The sequence below is a fragment of the Pinus tabuliformis genome, chromosome 8, assembly GCF_031772625.1.
Source record: "Pinus tabuliformis cultivar Carrire ecotype Pingquan chromosome 8, CPIR1, whole genome shotgun sequence".
NCBI classification, from domain to species: domain Eukaryota; kingdom Viridiplantae; phylum Streptophyta; class Pinopsida; order Pinales; family Pinaceae; genus Pinus; species Pinus tabuliformis.
Genome location: NC_142294.1, coordinates 1,399,340,085 through 1,399,358,750, shown reverse-complemented (window position 1 = coordinate 1,399,358,750; position 18,666 = coordinate 1,399,340,085). Strand labels below are relative to the sequence as shown.

Here is an 18,666-nt window from a genome sequence, read left to right as displayed (position 1 = left end):
CTTCGCGAAATCCTAAGTGTAGATGATCTACCATGGGAAGATCTCCATCACAGATCTTCGTTTTTACCTAAGGATGATGCATTTGAAAATGATTTTTCATCTATCTTTACCGCTGAATATGTCAAAGACGCTCAGGATCCAACGAAACATTCTGATTCAGAGCTGAATTTAGGGAATATTTCTCGTACTATTCCCATTGATATTTCAGTGAAGCCCGGAATCGAGGAGAACATTCATATAGGTGCCGCATGTACTGAAGAAGAAATCCAAACTTACAAGGCCCTATTCCAAGAATTCCGCGACGTGTTTGCCTGGTCTTACGAGGAAATGCCGGGAATTGATCCTGCCATTGTTGTTCATGAAATCAAAACCTACCCGGATGCTAAACCCATTCGGCAACGGTTGCGTCAGATTCACCCTCGAAAAGCGGCTGCGATTAAAGCAGAAGTCGAAAAGCTGTTGAAAGCAGGTTTCATTTATCCGATCCCGTTAACGGATTGGGTATCGAATATTGTTCCCGTCAATAAAAAACAAGGAACAATAAGAATCTGTATCGACTATAGGGATATCAATCGAGCTTGTCCAAAAGACAACTATCCTACGCCTTATATCGATCAAATTATTGATGATTGTGCCGGAAGTGAGATGTTTTCCTTCATGGATGGTTTCTCAGGCTATAATCAAATCAATATTCTACCTGCCGATCAACCAAAAACGGCATTCATTTGTCCATGGGGGACATTTGCTTATTGCAAATTACCTTTTGGACTTAAGAATGCCGGGGCCACTTTTCAACGGGCGATGTCTTATGCATTTCATGACATCAAGCACATTGTGCAACCCTATCTCGATGATTTGCCTGCTCATTCTTTACAACGAGCTGATCACCTTGTCCACCTACGAGCAATCTTTATGAGGTGTAGGCATTATCGAATTCGGTTGAATCCCCACAAGTGTGTTTTCTGTATAGAAACAGGTCGATTGCTGGGATTTGTTGTTTCAAAAGCCGGCATTCGCGTCGATCCCTCGAAAGTCGAGGCTATCATCAAATTGCCTCCTCCTTCGAGTTTGCGCCAACTCCAAAGTTTGCAAGGGAAAGCGAACTTTTTACGCCGATTCATCCCAAACTACGCCGAGGTCACTAAAGGTTTTACACGGTTGTTGAAACAGAACGCACAATTCTTTTGGGACGAGATTGCCCAACAATCTTTTGATGCACTGAAACACGCGTTGACCCATGCACCGTTATTGCATCCTCCCAACTACAACCAGGACTACTTCTTATACCTCGCAGCTTCGCATTCCACCATTGGAATGGTGTTAGTTCAAGAAGATGAATTCAAAGCAGAGCATGTGATATATTATCTTAGTAGAACCTTAAATCCCACTGAGTTAAAATATTCGCATGTGGAGAAATTGGCCCTGGCAGCCGTTCAAGCTGTCCAGCGTTTTCGTCACTACATTCTTCTCCGCAAGACTACAGTTATTTCGGATTGCAACCCTATGATTTATATTTTGACAAAACAACTGCTAGGGGGCAAGTACTCTAAATGGATTGTTATCCTGCAAGAGTTCGACTTGGAGTTCGAGAAGTCCAAGTCTAAGAAATCTTTAGTTTTTGCGGAATTGATGTGTGATTTCCCGAGTGCTGACACAGAGACTGTGGCAGAGGAGTCCATTGTGGACGAATCTTTGTTTCTTATTAGCACTTTAGATCCGTGGTATGGGGATATAATCATCTATCTCCAAACCCAAACCTTTCGGCCTGAAGCTTCCAAGGAAGACCGTCGAAAAATTCGGTTTCGATCCCAGCAATACAGAATTATTGGAGATACACTTTATCGCCGGGGGGCAGACTTAGTTTTTCGACGTTGTTTAACTCACGAAGAGGCTGAGAGAGTTTTGAATGATTGTCACTCTGGAGCATGTGGCGGTCATATGTCTGGGTATGCCACAGCTCAGAAGGTGTTGCGCGCTGGCTATTTCTGGCCGTCTATGTTTAAAGATTGTATCCTTGCTGTCAGAACATGCCACAACTGTCAAGTGTTTGATCGAAAGATGCGCGCTCCACCTGCTCCTCTCCACCCTATAATTGCCGCTGGTCCATTCGCCAAATGGGGCATTGACTTTATTACTTGTAACCCTCACTCGGCCGGGGGGCATGCGTATATCATCCTCGCGGTTGATTATTTTACAAAATGGGCCGAGGCGATGCCTACATTCGACGCAAGCGGCAAGACAGCTGCAGTTTTCGTATTCAATCATATCATAACTAGGTTTGGTGTCCCACAAGCAATCATTACTGACCATGGGAGCCATTTTCGAAACGTCATGATGACTGAGCTTACAAGCCAGCTTGGTTTGCGCCACGATAGCTCTACTCCTTATTATCCGCAAGCCAACGGTTTGGTTGAGTCAATCAACAAAGTTCTAGTCATCATGATTCGACGGATCATTGGTATCCATCGAACGAATTGGCATAACATGTTATTTTCGGCGCTATGGGCATATCGAACTTCAGTGAAAAATTCAACAGGTTTCACCCCTTTCCAGCTAGTTTATGGCTTAGAAGCTGTGTTACCTATTGAATGCGAAATCCCATCACTTCAAATGGCTGTCGAATTACTTCCAGCTACTTCCGAAGAGGAGAAACGGTTATTATACTTGGCTAAATTAGATGAGACTCGACGTGACGCTACTTTAGCTATCGAGACTCACGCGAAACGAATGAAAGCTCAGTACGATAAAAATGTAACCCCTCGAAGTTTTTCGGAAGGAGACCTAGTACTATTATATGATCAAGCTAACGATAAGCTAGGTGCCGGAAAATTCGTTCCCATGTGGCATGGGCCCTACATTGTAAAGCGAAAGCTAGCAAAAGGGGCTTATGAGTTAGTTGATTTTGATGGGGACTCTTTGGGTAAACCCAGAAATGGACTTTACCTAAAGAGGTATTATGCTTAAAATGATGGGTATGGAGAAATTTTTAGATAGGTTAGATTTTCTTTCTAGCTAGCAAGTGTGTTAGTTTAGTCAGTGTGCTTAGCTTAGCAAGTGTGGTTTTTCGTCATTATTCTGGCTTATCTTGGTTTTACTCTTGATATTGTAGATGTCGACGCCTCTCCAAACATACATTGGATTTGCTGATGGTGCTTGTCGTAATACACGGAATATCTCTTCCGCAGCTTGGGTTATCTATTCGCCCTCTGACGAGTTAGTTTCTATGCATGGGGTAAGCCTCGGTCAAACAACGAATAACATTGCAGAATACAGTGCAGTGGTTGAATTATTATCCGAATCTATTTCATTTGGAATTCGACGTTTGATAGTGAGGTTAGATTCTGAACTTGTTGTATTACAGCTTAATAGAGTTTATGCCATTAGAAATCCTGTGTTATTAAGGTTGTTTTTGAGAGTGCGTCTCTTGGAACGTGAATTTGATTACATTGAATATCAACATATTCCAAGGTCTTTGAATACATTAGCAGATGCAATTGCTTCTCGAATGTTGGACAGACATTTACAATAATCATGCAAGTAAATTTAAAAACATTTCATCACATATGTTAAACAAGATAAGCCGGTAATAGTGATATATATAGATAGAAGTGTGTCAAAAAATATATACATCGTCTTCGATCATAGGTTTAAAACACCTTATGATCGGCAAAATGATAGTACAAAAAGTCAAAAATGTCACATGTGACTACAAAAGTGACTAGTCAATCACTGGTGGTGCTCTCTGTACGACACCACTGCGCGCGCTACCTTACGCAAAAATCTCCTAAACGGTCCAGGGACCGCGACTACGAAACGCTGAAGCCTGATAGGAATGTCGTCCATAGTAGTCTCAGGTATATCTGCCGTGAGACGCTCTAGATCATGCTCCAACTCAGCTAGTACTTCTGCTGTCGCATCCTGTGGGGCCGGTACCGGTGCAGCTGGATGTAGTCTATCATAAGGCCGGAGGTTGGCTGGACGCTGTGGACCAACATCTGCATTTTGAAAGATTTACTATTAGTTTTGAGACGATATATATAAAAAATACAAAAAATACATAACTAGAAAACTTGTGAAAATAAAAAGTACCTCTGTCATCCCATTGTTCTCCCTGTGGAAGAACCATGTCCGGATCACCTCTGAAATCCATTCCGGCATACGGAAAGTCCTGTATCACAAAAAGCTGGCCCTCTAACCAGTCAAAATAACTATCTGAGAATCGAACTACTGTCGCGCCCTCGTCAGGATGCCGGGCCATCACCGCAACCCATCGTATCAGCTTTGGCTGCTGAGGACCCAAGATATCAACAGTGAGTTGCTGAGGGATCAGCATTGGAATTCTCTCCAAGGCAAAGCTCACGACTATAGGCCCATATCCAAAAGTCTTTAGTCGTCCGTTCTTTGCCTTGGTCAGTTGGCTCTTCATATGAGCCGACACAGCTTCACACCAGTTGAAAATGGTGCCTTGGTAACAGTCAATTGCCATCCGCATTTGGGATCCGGAAGCAATGTGTAAAGCGGCCGCGCCGCAAATTCTGGTAACCGTGAACGCTATGACTTTGAGTTCCGGTAGAGTGATGTGTTGTATCTCTATGCCTTTTGAATGGTGAGCCCCAGGTGTGCACCAATTCTCGCGGAGACTATCAAGGGATTGGCCACCCGGCCTAGTCCCCGCAAGACTGAGTTGCTCACCTCTGTTTGGCAAGCCAGTGAGAAAGTATACATCCGAGGGCTCTATCTCGAGCTGGTGCCCTCCTATGTAAAAGCATTGTTCTTGTACGTTCCATCGCTCAACCAGCCATTCCAAGAATCTTACCTGGCCCCTCATGCCCGGTATGGTCCAATATTTGTATAATCCGCATGCTCTTAGGGCATCCAGGGAAGGTTGATGATTTATCGCAGCTTCATCTTCCTCTACATGCTCTCTTTCTCTCCAGTCTAACATGATTAATGCCCTGCATATCAAAAATAGCAATTAGAAATTAATTTGGGAATTTTTGGTGGTTTTTGAGAGAGTTGGGGTTTTGAAATGCGCGTTTCTCGGAGGACGCACCCCGGCTTTGTAGCACAGGGCGCCCGGACGCAGCTGGCCTGAAGGCGGGCTGCGTCTTCCGACCATTTCCCCGTATGAGAAAAAGTCGGGGGACGCAGGTCACCCGAAGGGCACCTGCGTCCGCCGAGAGGCGCATTCCAAAACCAAAACCCCCCCAAAAAATGAAACTAAAACCTAAAAATTGATTCTAAACGGATAGAAATGCAGAGTAGGATGTGTAAAATACCTGGATGAGACGGCGTTCGATTCCAACGGTCAGATTTTCCGCAGCGACCACGGGAAGTTTCTTGTCAAAAGCTCCTTTTTCAACCTCAACAGTGAAACGGTAAAAATGACATGGTAAAAAGTCTTTTTATAGGTTTTTTGGATGAATTAGTTCATTTTTTACCATGAAAAGATGTTTTTGAATGTATTTTTGCCTATTTTAAACAGGTATGAGTAATGTGTCGCTTTTGTGCAGGACAAAGGGATTTCGAGGGAAATTGTAATTTTTCACAAACAAAATTTCAGAGTCATCTTTTAAGCCCTTTTCTGACTCCTAAAACATGAAAAGATCGCCGAGTGTTTCTTTTTCACTCGTTAAAACAAAATTAAAAGACGGTCCCCTTTTAGCTCTTTTCTGACCGCAAAATCAGGAAAAGATTGCCGGGTTTTTGTCGTTTCGAACTCGATAAGGAAATAAAACGACGTGTCCTTGATCGCTTTTTACTTTTCAGGTTAACGACACTATTATGAAAGTACTCCTTGGTCGCAAGATCAAGCGGTTCCCCCAGGTATTATTTTATACTTTTTCGGGCTTGAGGGACACAAATATACGAAAAAGTTCAACGTGGAGTCTCCTTTAGTTTTTTCAGACTCTCTAAAATTGAAAAACGCCGAGTTTCTCCTATACTGGGCTCGTTAAACTTTTACAGTAGAGGACCTGTTCAATTACAAACAGGAACGAACCACTCCTTCCTAGGGTTCGAATTTAAACTAGGTTGGACTCGTCCGAAGGATGAGCTTATAATCAAGCATATGTTATCCTCCTCAAGCTTGTTAAAAATAAAGAGGTACTTGCCAGAAATGGTGGGGGAAAAAAGAGAAGAATGAACCTATTTGTCACCTTTTGTCTCAGAAGAAACTTTATTACCGCTCTTGAACACGACACTTTTCATTCACCTGGGTTGGGAAATCTTTTACCTCACAGTTGACCAAATCACTTTGAAAGTCTTTAACCGGGTTCCAGGGGTTAACTTTGAGTTATACGTCACCAAGCCATCTGTTGTGTCGTTATGTGTTCAAGAGGTCTGCAAGAAAAAAACTTTCATCTGCAAAATACTTGTCATCCATTTGACCATCCCTGAGTCAGTCCTTACAGCAACATTTCTTCAACTTGAACAATGATTTCGTGTTGCGGGCTTGCCTGCAACGGGTCGCTTTCTATCGACATCGACACATTATCTAGAAAGATGACTTAGGAATCGACAGTACCTTGAAGTCTGCATGCATCAATGGCAGGTTTCTCGCCTTTGACGTCAGTTTACATCATTGACTTTCGATCAAAGGATTCCGTGAAGTGTTCGACATCAAAACATCTATTCACATTTCATGGGTTGTGCTTGGTACTTTGAGAACCATTGACATTACTGGTGGTCTCTCTCACGCTTGTTAACAGTTTACATCATCGACTGGTAATCAAGTGGTTTCTAACATGTTCGACATCAAATCATTTAATCACATGGCTAGAATCGTACCAATTCGGGAAGTAGAAGTGAAGACCCTGGATCTAGTTTCTACCATCCAGGCTGCGAGGAGTTTTGTATTCATTGTCTATGTAGACTAATCATAAACAGATGGCTGCGTCCATACTGTATCTACAAAAGTCTATAAAAAATGATGTACTGCAAGATCATTCCTGTATCAGAATAGTTAGTCCATTAGTTAAAGTTTTGAATCTGAGTATGGGAATGCCTACCTCAGTGATGATATAATCTTATCCATGTATTTTGTGTTGAAAATTGCAGGTTCCAACCAGGCCATCCACAAGGCAATCCTTGAAATGATAAAGCGCTTCACCCTTCCTAGAATTACAAAACCCTATTCTATTCCAGGCTTCGCACTTTAGGGGGCAATCTGTTACACTAAAAAATGTCACCTTGACTACTTACAGTTAGTATGGCTCAAATCAACAGTCATGCTACCCTCTTAGGCAAGTCTCATGCCTCTGTTATCCATCTCAAACTCAAAGAAGAGAGAAAGTCTTGTAAAAACTATGTTTATCTCTGGGGTCGCAGGTTCTCTCTAGCCTTACCTGCGGGGACGCTGACCATGTTCACAAAATCTGCGTCCATGGACGCTCTGTATGTTAAGGGACAGGTGCGTCCCTCTGTAAAAGGCAAAATGCGCGAGTTTTATCTTGAAAAAGTTACTTGTGGTTACTTCTAGAACATTCTAGAGGTCGGTTTGATGAAATGGATGCGCCTCCAGTTGGTTCATGTATCTCTATTAAGGGGGAACTTATCCCATCAATAAGGGAGCTATCCCACCCATAGAGGGGGATGATCCCATTGATAGTGGACCTAAATAACCTCTTTACAGCACTATAAATAAAGGCATTGAGCCAGAAGGAGGAGAGGTTGGAGCTATACATTTTCTTTGGGTAAATGCTGCAGGATTTAGGTCTTCCATTAGAGCCTTTGTGAGGAGAGATTGTCTTCACTTGATTCTACTTGGGAGAGGGTGAGCTTTGTCAAAGTAGAGGAAAACCCTTGATGGACCCTGGGAGGAACTTGCACAACACCAAGGCCAGGTTGTAAGAGTTTCTTTGTTTCGTTATTAATACAAACTAGTTTATTTTTCTCAATAGCTTGTGTTAATGAGTTATTTCATGTGTTCCTTGGTCTGCATGTTGAATATATGTTTTATTATATGAAATGCAAGTGCTTGGTAATTGTTTGATTGTTTGTGGTTGCAGGAATTGACTTGAAGGAGGAGCTCATCCGGATCGTCAAGAACGGACTTCAACAACAGCGTTTTGGAATAAGGTAAGCCTAAACACTTGTAGTTTTCATGTTGTAAAAGGTGTATTTAGAGAAAGATCACTCCATTTTGTCTTGTTTGTCATTAGAATGTCTTAGACTTCTAGGAAGGTCAGTCGTGTCCGCACCCTTGACAGATTCCGTGTGACAAGCCCCACCATCACCTTCCACCTCACTTCATTAAACTCCATTCACTTTCCTTCCATCCCTCGCATCTCCCTCCGATCCGATGACCCTTATTCCTCCTTGGCCCTCCCTTCCCATTCGAAATTTATCAGGGGTGGGGCGGGGTCTGAAGTCAGCAATTTTAGAAACCGCCCTCTGAAACTGCCAACCCCCACTCCTTGTTATTTTGGGACTTAAAATCCAAAACCATTTATGCCCGAAATCACCCCCAAATGCAGATTTCAGCCTCCTCTATCACCGTCGCTCCCACGTCACTTCCTCTATCTCGTCAACCTTACATGGACCAATCTTCTGCATGTTTGCCCATTATCCATTTAATTCACCACCCCTACAAATGAATATTCCATGGACCTGTTTCTCAGTCCCGTTGAAGAATTAATACGAACTGAGCTGTTGATTAACGAACCCACTCCATTTTAGGCCTTATAAGCATGTTCTTTCATAAAAAATTGTTACACAATGCATTCACATAACTCAATTGATCATTCGATACTTGTAGCTTGCATCCAAAATGACGAATTCACCATTCAAGAAAATTTTCTATCCTGTGCACAAGCAAGTCGACATCTAGGTTTACTTAATCTAGTTCAATTGTACTGTTTTTCTGTTATCACTGTGTTTCAGCCAAATCCTTCCCATTTCTATCACTTCCAATTTGTAATTCAATTAGCAGAATCTCTCCTAAGGGGAAGTTGCAGAAACCTCAAATCCTCTCTTTCATCAACAAGTTAACTTCCATCATACTCCCTTGGTTGACACAAACTGTAAAATCCATAAGTCTTTGTCCGAATTTGATTTGTTTGAGATCTATTTCTGGATGGAGGACCAATTTGTTAATCAAACGAATGAAATTGGACTTTGGGGCTCCCACCTTCCTCATTCTATATTTCCTCAGATCCACAGAGCACCTGAATTTGTTAGAAAATGTCATGCATCTTATGACCCCAGTCAAAGAGCTATTATCTCACCTACAGGAGAAATCATGTGCTCCATCAATGCTCAGTCCATTGACTAGATGTTGTAGGCCCCAAATATTGTGCCAACCACTTCTTTTTCTCATGAAAGCCTAACAGAATCCTATCAAAATCTAGATTTCGCCAAAAGAGCTCAGACCCTAGAACTTTTCCTAGTTATAGATAGCACTCTGCCTAAAAGAAACCATCCCTATGATTCATCTATATTCCCATATAGAACCAAGAAAATTACCACCATTCTCTCTTATCTCCTTGGTTACTATTTTGATCAACATGTAGATGAAGCCATCATTGGTTTCTTGTCAATCTTTTCTATTGGTTCCAAACCCACTGTTCTTTTTAACTTTAGTTAATTTCTAGCTGAGGCCATTCATGAGAAATTTGTCTAGTTCAATACTGAAGAAGTGTTCATGTATGCTTCAGTACTTGTATATCTTTTTATATATTTTCAGGGACACAAGTTTCCATTCACTTTGCAGAAGCTAGATAAAGAAGGGAACTAGCAATCAATTTGTTATCACAAAATCAAGCACTGAAGGCTGCCAATCAGTATGACTCTGTGTAACTATTTCAAACCAGGCTTTTGACTAAGGCTTAGCCTCCTTAGTCTGAGAGGGCTCTCTCAAAAGTTGTTAATATTGACTAATGACAAGATGGCTAACTCTTATAACACACATGAACAAGTATTCTGGCTGGACAACATTGAATTGATTCCCATTGGGCTTATGGAGTCTCTCATATCTCAGTAAACAATAACACTATCTTTTCATAGAAATCAGGGCACTCAACATCTAAATGTTCAAACATAACTTTGAAACCACAGTTTGCAAAGGCATACAGGAAGTCAGAGCATGATCCATGAGTTCTGAGTGATTATGCATTAACAAAACTGTAAAAGAACATTAAATAAAATATACCATCACACATTTGAACAAGAAGATCCATTGTGAATCCTGAGAAGAAAAAACAGTCATTTGCATTACTGAAATCTGTTTATACATAAACCAAAACAGTCTTCTCCAAAACATCCAACCCTTGTTACATAGATGATTCAACTATATATAGAAACATGACTCTAACTACTTGGAGCTTCCTCCTCCAGCATGAGGGGAGCTCGATGACTGCCACTAATGACACCTATCTACTTTTAACAAACTATTTAATACAACAACCACTAACAGAAGTTCTAAAGAGTTCTAATTTGGTTATAACTCTAACTCTATCTTCTTCATAAATTGATTCCTCCTTGCAGCTTTGGCACTTGGCTTCCTCTTTGTTTGGCTGAGATGGCATGAGATGAGCAATTAATGTCCCATGTTGGCTTTGGATACTGAAGGCTTTGATCTGCTCCGTGTTGGCTAAGAATATCCCTAAATTTTCGGTTCTGGTCCCCCATCACTTCGAATATGCAGCAGCATGATCTTTAAGTCTTTAATAGCCCAAGAATAAAGGGCATCACCATGTTCATGATATTCTGGAGGTTTCTCTGATGGACAGGTGTGCCAACCAAAAATTCTCGTATGCAGCTCCCTTAAAACCCTAATCACCGAGAATAAAGTGGCTTTATAACCAAAAATTTAAACTTAGGTTAAAATATTTCACCTTTTGTTAAAAGTACACCTGGCATATTTTGAATGGTTGTAGCAGCCTCCTTTGATCTCTTTCATGTCACCTAGGTGTTCTCTTTGCCAATTTCTGATTATTCCATCAAACTGTTTGTCTGCGTTAAAAACAGCACCTACAGCAGTTTCGTAGCGCGCTACGAAACTGCTGTGTAATTTCAAAAACACAGTCTTTGACTTTCCTCTGTTTGTATACCTTATCTTCAATTTCATTGCCTGAAAAAGGAGCGCCAGATTTGTCTTATCTTTTAATATCTGAATCAGAAGTGACACAGCTACCATTGCCAAAAACTTGTTCAAGTAAATTGAAAAAGTCCTTATCATGCTTGTTGAATTCTTGGATATCACTCTGCTCCTTTGCTCTCTTTCCGTCTTTTGCTGGAGATCTAACAGGTGAAAAACATGTGTTCAATAACATGCTGTGCCCTCTATTTTTAGAACAATCCTTTCCACCCTCTTTAGAAAAATTCTTTCAACTGTTCTAAAGTATCCTTTGCCCTGGTTTCCTCCAATGGATATCTTCGGAAAGCAGGCTCAAAACAACTTTTACAAAACCTGTGAAACCAAATTGTCAACACTGTAAGGGCTATCCTTTGGATAAAGATCTCGAAGAAGTGCCTTTGTATCCACCACTTCACTGGTATGAATAATCTGATCAAAAGGCATAAGACTATCTTTTGTTTAGTTTTCAGCCCAGAGAAAGATTTTTGTTTCTTCTTTAAAGCCCTGCAAACTTCATCTGGAACTGGTTTATGGATATCCTTATAGAATCTGCTCATCATTTGTAGGATTGCACTTTCATGACACAAATTTTGTAGCAGCTAGCTAGAAGGTTCAACAAAATCATTTTCCACCCTAATCCCCGAAAATTTTGCTAATGATACATGGTTGCAAATATGATGTACCACATGGACAAAATGTTGAAAATATGTAACCACTTCTGCAAATCGCAGAACTGCAGGATTATCTATCGTAGGCTTTGTGAAGTTTGCAATCAACGTAGCTACTGGTAACTGGCGAGTGCCATTTTGCATCAAGCAACCATCCTGAAGAAGGATAACACATGCATGGGAAAACTTTCCATTTCTAATATACACATCAAGGTAGAAGAAACCCAAAAGCTGATTACAAGATGAATCAAAAACTGAGTATAGTGACACATCAGGATGCCAAAGTTCGATTGCTTGTACTGTCTCAAATTTTAGGCAAAAAAAACTGTTCATAAATTTTCAGAATCCCTGATGTAACAGAATCCACTGGAAAATATTGTTTCACAGTCGCATAATCTATTTCAAACTCTAGTTCTTCTGCTTTGTGCATATAGTATTGTAAATCCTCCATTCCCAATACAGCTTCTCCTTCCTCCTCTCTCTTCAAATCCTTAAGTCTTTGCAGTTCCTTAGCAGCTGAATTTGATATATTCTCTAATATATCCACTAGAAACTCCATAACCTTAAAGGTGTTTTAGCCATCTGATTCTCTAGTGCATATTCTGCATAATTAGAATATCCCAGAAAGCGTGCCATCTTATGCCTTAATTGGATCAATTCTTCAAGGATCTTTGTATTCTCCGTCAAGCATCTTTAGTCTTTTGCTACTGCCACAGCTTTCCTAGTTGCTCCAACCTTGCAATGCTTTAGTATAGGATAAGTATGGGTTGGCTTATCATTCACCCGTAGCTTCCCATCCTCTGTTTCAATATCATGATGACAGGTATTGCATGCGGTTACAAATGCAGGTGCTGTAGGATTATGTAAGTGATAAAGAATCATCATGGAAGAATGCTTGGCACGTGGCAAAGTATCACATTGGTAGTGATTTCCTTGACAAAAGCTAAGAAAGGCCTGACGGGTATCAAAGAATTCACTCTCCAAAATTTCATCTTTATCCCTAGTATCTGCAGGAACATCTGTCACTTCAACAGAATTAAATAAATGCTTTTTCCTTACTGTTGACAGGATGCCACTCCCTTTCATCAAGCTTTTGTTGTACCTCGTAACAAATATCACATAATTGTCAACTCTTACATTGGCTGCAAGCCCAGCATTTGCCAGAAACAATGAAATGACAGTAATGAGAACATGCATATTGCAAATGAACCATAATAAAGTCTTTTTTCATTGGAGATATGGACTCCCCAAGTTTCTGCATTAATAAAGCATCCTTTGAGGCATTGCTTGCAAGCTCAGCTTGTGATGCAGCTTCTGATGCTCTTTTGGTTGCAGTTTTCTTGGTCTTTCCTTTCGCTTGTTGAAGTTGCATTATCATATCTTTTGCAGCGCCTGGCCAATAATCACCATCAAAATATGACAAGCGAGCTGCAGTTACCTTAGCCTTGCATTCACCAGTGGACATAAACATGACAGCTGGGTAAGGTCTGCTATGGATTAGGACAAATCCCCGATTTCGTAGCGCGCTACGAAACCACCTAAACATGTAGCGCTGCGAAACTGCTAAAAAGGATTTATGCGCTGCGAAAGCACTTTGTCCTTAAGCTAGTCTGAGCAATTTTGGCAACAGAATTTTCAGTGATAACAGTGGCTCCACTTGGGATAGTGTGCCCTTGTGGTACACTAAGAACTCGCAGGTCCAGTGCCTTATAAAATTTATTTGACAAACATCTTCTTTAAGTTCCTTGGGCCTTCACCTCGGGCTTTAGCTGGATGATCACTGTAGGAGAAAGAAAACTACATCTACTGAAAAAAAATGCTCAGTCAACCTTGAGCTTATTTGCAATTTCCTACCTACCTACCCTATCAATTTCAAACTTCTTTCAGCTCAATCAATGTGAAATTTCCAATGTAGCCAATCATTTGTCTTATCTGATGTTTGATTTCTTTCACTGCATCAGAGTTCAGAGCCAATATGATAGTGTGATGACCGCTGCCACTGAAATTGTCTCTGATCTTTATAGGAAAACTGAAACACTGGAGAGTAAAACTCTTCCATGTAGTCAGCTATAGGATCCCAGAATACATGATTAGCTTGATGATTCTTGTAACTTTCTGGTTGTGTAAACTGATCTTCAACAACAGTGTTCAGTTCCTCAATCGTGAAAGAGAAAGGAACCAACACTCTCTCCTTGTGTTCTGCCATAGAAAACTTCTGAAAATAATGATCATGATTATGAAAACTATATGCCTGAATTTGACCTTCTAAACCTTCATTTTCTTTCTCAATGTCCTCAGCAACTTCACCCAAAAATCTCATCTTATCCTCTGCCTTGCAGTCAAAGGATTTTAGATATGAGGACAAGGACAAAGGAAAATTTTCATTTGTTTCTCCATTACTATGATCATTATTCCATTGTTTGAAACCTTGAACTGAAGCAGAGTTTGCCACCACCTCTGACCTATCTATCCATTCCTCCAAAAACATAAGCCATAAGTCTTGAAATGACTTAATGGATTTGATAGGAAAACTTTCAATCCATTGTTTACATTTCCCTTGAAGTGAATCATAGAATAACATAATGCAAACATCCTCATGTTTAACTCTAAGAAGCTGTGAAAAATCACAAAAATCTGATATATGCTTCAAAGTTAAACTCAAATCTTCTCCATTGAATTTTGGACCATTCCTTAGAAAATATGCATCCTTAGGAAAATGATTTGGGAAACCATGAATTCCTGAAAAGTCTATGCATGCATACCTTGAGATAAGAATGGTAGCATCTGGGTCCTTCATAACTCCAGTGGAATCACCATGAATATATGAATTTCGAATTCTTCAACAATGGAGTCGCCAAGGTAGATTTGCAGCCTCAAAAACCTTCTGAGCTCCTGCTACCTTCAGAAGTTCAGCTTCATAATTTTGGGAAAGAATAATCTTCAGGCTCCCGGCAGACGCACCAAAATGTTATCACAAAATCAAGCACTGAAGGCTGCCAATCAGTATGACTCTGTGTAACTATTTCAAACCAGGCTTTTGACTAAGGCTTAGCCTCCTTAGTCTGAGAGGGCTCTCTCAAAAGTTGTTAATATTGACTAATGACAAGATGGCTAACTCTTATAACACACATGAACAAGTATTCTGGCTGGACAACATTGAATTGATTCCCATTGGGCTTATGGAGTCTCTCATATCTCAGTAAACAATAACACTATCTTTTCATAGAAATCAGGGCACTCAACATCTAAATGTTCAAACATAACTTTGAAACCACAGTTTGCAAAGGCATACAGGAAGTCAGAGCATGATCCATGAGTTCTGAGTGATTATGCATTAACAAAACTGTAAAAGAACATTAAAGAAAATATACCATCACACATTTGAACAAGAAGATCCATTGTGAATCCTGAGAAGAAAAAACAATCATTTGCATTACTGAAATCTGTTTATACATAAACCAAAACAGTCTTCTCCAAAACATCCAACCCTTGTTACATAGATGATTCAGCTATATATAGAAACATGACTCTAACTACTTGGAGCTTCCTCCTCCAGCATGAGGGGAGCTCGATGACTGCCACTAATGACACCTATCTGCTTTTAACAAACTATTTAATACAACAACCACTAACAGAAGTTCTAAAGAGTTCTAATTTGGTTATAACTCTAACTCTATCTTCTTCATAAATTGATTCCTCCTTGCAGCTTTGGCACTTGGCTTCCTCTTCGTTTGGCTGAGATGGCATGAGATGAGCAATTAATGTCCCATGTTGGCTTTGGATACTGAAGGCTTTGATCTGCTCCGTGTTGGCTGAGAATATCCCTAAATTTTCGGTTCTGGTCCCCCATCACTTCGAATATGCAGCAGCATGAACTTTAAGTCTTTAATAGCCCAAGAATAAAGGGCATCACCATGTTCATGATATTCTGGAGGCTTCTCTGATGGACAGGTGTGCCAACCAAAACTTCTCGTATGCAGCTCCCTTAAAACCCTAATCACCGAGAATAAAGTGGCTTTATAACCAAAAATTTAAACTTAGGTTAAAATATTTCACCTTTTGTTAAAAGTACACCTGGCATATTTTGAATGGCTGTAGCAGCCTCCTTTGATCTCTTTCATGTCACCTAGGTGTTCTCTTTGCCAATTTCTGATTATTCCATCAAACTGTTTGTCTGCGTTAAAAACAGCACCTACAGCAGTTTCGTAGCGCGCTACGAAACTGCTGTATAATTTCAAAAACACAGTCTTTGACTTTCCTCTGTTTGTATACCTTATCTTCAATTTCATTGCCTGAAAAAGGAGCGCCAGATTTGTCTTGTCTTTTAATATCTGAATCAGAAGTGACACAGCTACCATTGCCAAAAACTTGTTCAAGTAAATTGAAAAAGTCCTTATCATGCTTGTTGAATTCTTGGATATCACTCTGCTCCTTTGCTCTCTTTCCGTCTTTTGCTGGAGATCTAACAGGTGGAAAACATGTGTTCAATAACATGCTGTGCCCTCTATTTTTAGAACAATCCTTTCCACCCTCTTTAGAAGAATTCTTTCAACTATTCTAAAGTATCCTTTGCCCTGGTTTCCTCCAGTGGATATCTTCGGAAAGCAGGCTCAAAACAACTTTTACAAAACCTGTGAAACCAAATTGTCAACACTGTAAGGGCTATCCTTTGGATAAAGATCTCGAAGAAGTTCCTTTGTATCCACCACTTCACTGGTATGAATAATCTGATCAAAAGGCATAAGACTATCTTTTGTTTAGTTTTCAGCCCAGAGAAAGATTTTCGTTTCTTCTTTAAAGCCCTGCAAACTTCATCTGGAACTAGTTTATGGATATCCTTATAGAATCCGCTCATCATTTGTAGGATTGCACTTTCATGACACAAATTTTCTAGCAGCTGGCTAGAAGGTTCAACAAAATCAGTTTCCACCCTAATCCCCGAAAATTTTGCTAATGATACATGGTTGCAAATATGATGTACCACATGGACAAAATGGTTAAAATATGTAACCACTTCTGCAAATCGCAGAACTGCAGGATTATCTGTCGTAGGCTTTGTGAAGTTTGCAATCAACGTAGCTACTGGTAACTGGCGAGTGCCATTTTGCATCAAGCAACCATCCTAAAGAAGGATAACACATGCATGGGAAAACTTTCCATTTCTAATATACACATCAAGGTAGAAGAAACCCAAAAGCTGATTACAAGATGAATCAAAAACTGAGTATAGTGACACATCAGGATGCCAAACTTCGATTGCTTGTACTGTCTCAAATTTTAGGCAAAAAAAACTGTTCATAAATTTTCAGAATCCCTGATGTAACAGAATCCACTGGAAAATATTGTTTCACAGTCGCATAATCTATTTCAAACTCTAGTTCTTCTGCTTTGTGCATATAGTATTGTAAATCCTCCATTCCCAATACAGCTTCTCCTTCCTCCTCTCTCTTCAAATCCTTAAGTCTTTGCAGTTCCTTAGCAGCTGAATTTGATATATTCTCTGATATATCCACTAGAAACTCCATAACCTTAAAGGTGTTTTAGCCATCTGATTCTCTAGTGCATATTCTGCATAATTAGAATATCCCAGCAAGCGTGCCATCTTATGCCTTAATTGGATCAATTCTTCAAGGATCTTTGTATTCTCCGTCAAGCATCTTTAGTCTTTTGCTACTGCCACAGCTTTCCTAGTTGTTCCAACCTCGCAATGCTTTAGTATAGGATAAGTATGGGTTGGCTTATCATTCACCCGTAGCTTCCCATCCTCTGTTTCAATATCATGATGACAGGTATTGCATGCAGTTACAAATGCAGGTGCTGTAGGATTATGTAAGTGATAAAGAATCATCATGGAAGAATGCTTGGCACGTGGCAAAGTATCACATTGGTAGTGATTTCCTTGACAAAAGCTAAGAAAGGCCTGACGGGTATCAAAGAATTCACTCTCCAAAATTTCATCTTTATCCCTAGTATCTCCAGGAACATCTGTCACTTCAACAGAATTAAATAAATGCTTTTTCCTTACTGTTGATAGGATGCCACTCCCTTTCATCAAGCTTTTGTTGTACCTCATAACAAATATCACATAATTGTCAACTCTTACATTGGCTGCAAGCCCAGCGTTTGCCAGAAACAATGAAATGACAGTAATGAGAACATGCATATTGCAAATGAACCATAATAAAGTCATTTTTCATTGGAGATATGGACTCCCCAAGTTTCTGCATTAATAAAGCATCCTTTGAGGCATTGCTTGCAAGCTCAGCTTGTGATGCAGCTTCTGATGCTCTTTTGGTTGCAGTTTTCTTGGTCTTTCCTTTCGCTTGTTGAAGTTGCATTATCATATCTTTTGTAGCGCCTGGCCAATAATCACCATCAAAATATGACAAGCGAGCTGCAGTTACCTTAGCCTTGCATTCACCAGTGGACATAAACATGACAGCTGGGTAAGGTCTGCTATGGATTAGGACAAATCCCCGATTTCGTAGCGCGCTATGAAACCACCTAAACATGTAGCGCTGCGAAACTGCTAAAAAGGATTTATGCGCTGCGAAAGCACTTTGTCCTTAAGCTAGTCTGAGCAATTTTGGCAACAGAATTTTCAGTGATAACACAATTATCTTTTGGACTTCTATGGGAATGAAGGAGAAAGAAGAATTTTCATATAAACATTTCATAGAATTTTTTGTTCATACAACCATTAATCTTATGAGCAGCACTCCAAGACCAAGAATTATTGATTAAATTGTAAAATTTTTGTAGCCAGTTAACCAAGTCACAACAGGAGATTGGTATCTTTACCAAAATTATACAGAGATCAGAGTCTTTGGCTATGAGCTTCCACCTCATAAGTTGCTCAAGTACCTCCCTATGAGAATTTTTGCATTAGAATACATTAGACAGAGGCTCAATGCAGATGAA

General features: G+C 40.2%; 2 pseudogenes; both read right to left on the bottom strand.

Annotated features, from left to right (window-relative positions):
- Positions 1-8,253: 8,253 nt before the first annotated feature.
- On the bottom strand, positions 8,254-12,942 carry LOC149240787 (putative thimet oligopeptidase; annotated as a pseudogene).
- Positions 12,943-13,040: 98 nt separating this feature from the next.
- LOC149240786 (putative thimet oligopeptidase pseudogene) lies at positions 13,041-17,908 on the bottom strand (annotated as a pseudogene).
- Positions 17,909-18,666: the final 758 nt, after the last annotated feature.